The sequence below is a fragment of the Pangasianodon hypophthalmus genome, chromosome 8, assembly GCF_027358585.1.
Source record: "Pangasianodon hypophthalmus isolate fPanHyp1 chromosome 8, fPanHyp1.pri, whole genome shotgun sequence".
NCBI lineage: Eukaryota > Metazoa > Chordata > Actinopteri > Siluriformes > Pangasiidae > Pangasianodon > Pangasianodon hypophthalmus.
The window spans coordinates 25865420-25865983 of NC_069717.1; the positions used below are offsets into that span (position 1 = coordinate 25865420).

The 564-nt window shown below is 37.1% G+C and overlaps 1 long non-coding RNA gene across 1 annotated transcript in view; it reads left to right on the forward strand.

Moving 5' to 3' along the window:
• LOC113546140 (uncharacterized) overlaps positions 1–564 on the forward strand; it is a 1736-nt gene continuing 1172 nt past the window's right edge. Inside the window, exon 1 of the long non-coding RNA XR_004578613.2 lies at positions 1–120. This is a non-coding gene — a long non-coding RNA (uncharacterized LOC113546140). The remainder of the gene's footprint in view (positions 121–564) is intronic.

Sequence of the window (564 nt, forward strand, 5' to 3'; positions counted from 1 at the left end):
GATCTAAACCATCGGTGTGTATGTTCACAACCCGCCCCTTTTTCTGCTTTATTTAAAAGGAAGAATCTGCTGCTGGTTGCAGAATTTACAACACTGAAAATATTCCAACTTGGAAACATGGTAAGTCTACTTTCCAATATTATTGTGACACCACTCTTTTGGTGTTTTTAATATAATTCACATATGATGCAGTTATGGAAATGTTCTACTTCATGTCACAGTCATGAACCATCCCATCTACTGTTTCTAAATAGTTTGTAGTTGTTGAGGTTTAGTAGGTTATCTTTTAATTAACTGTGTGCAAAGTGTGTAAAACAGACCAATACAATGTTTTATGTGATTAATGATTTGTTTTGTTTTAACCTCTCCACCCCTCTCTTCAGAGGACCATGAAAGGTAGATTTATGTTTCTTAGGTAGGGTAGAATTTGTTAAGCGGAGATTTATGTTTGGTAGGTAGGGTAGGATTTGTTATGTTGGGGAGGTAGGGTAGGGTAGGTTTTGTTATGTTGGGGAGGTAGGGTAGGTTTTGCTAAGGGTAGTTTTATGTTGGGTAGGTAGCGTA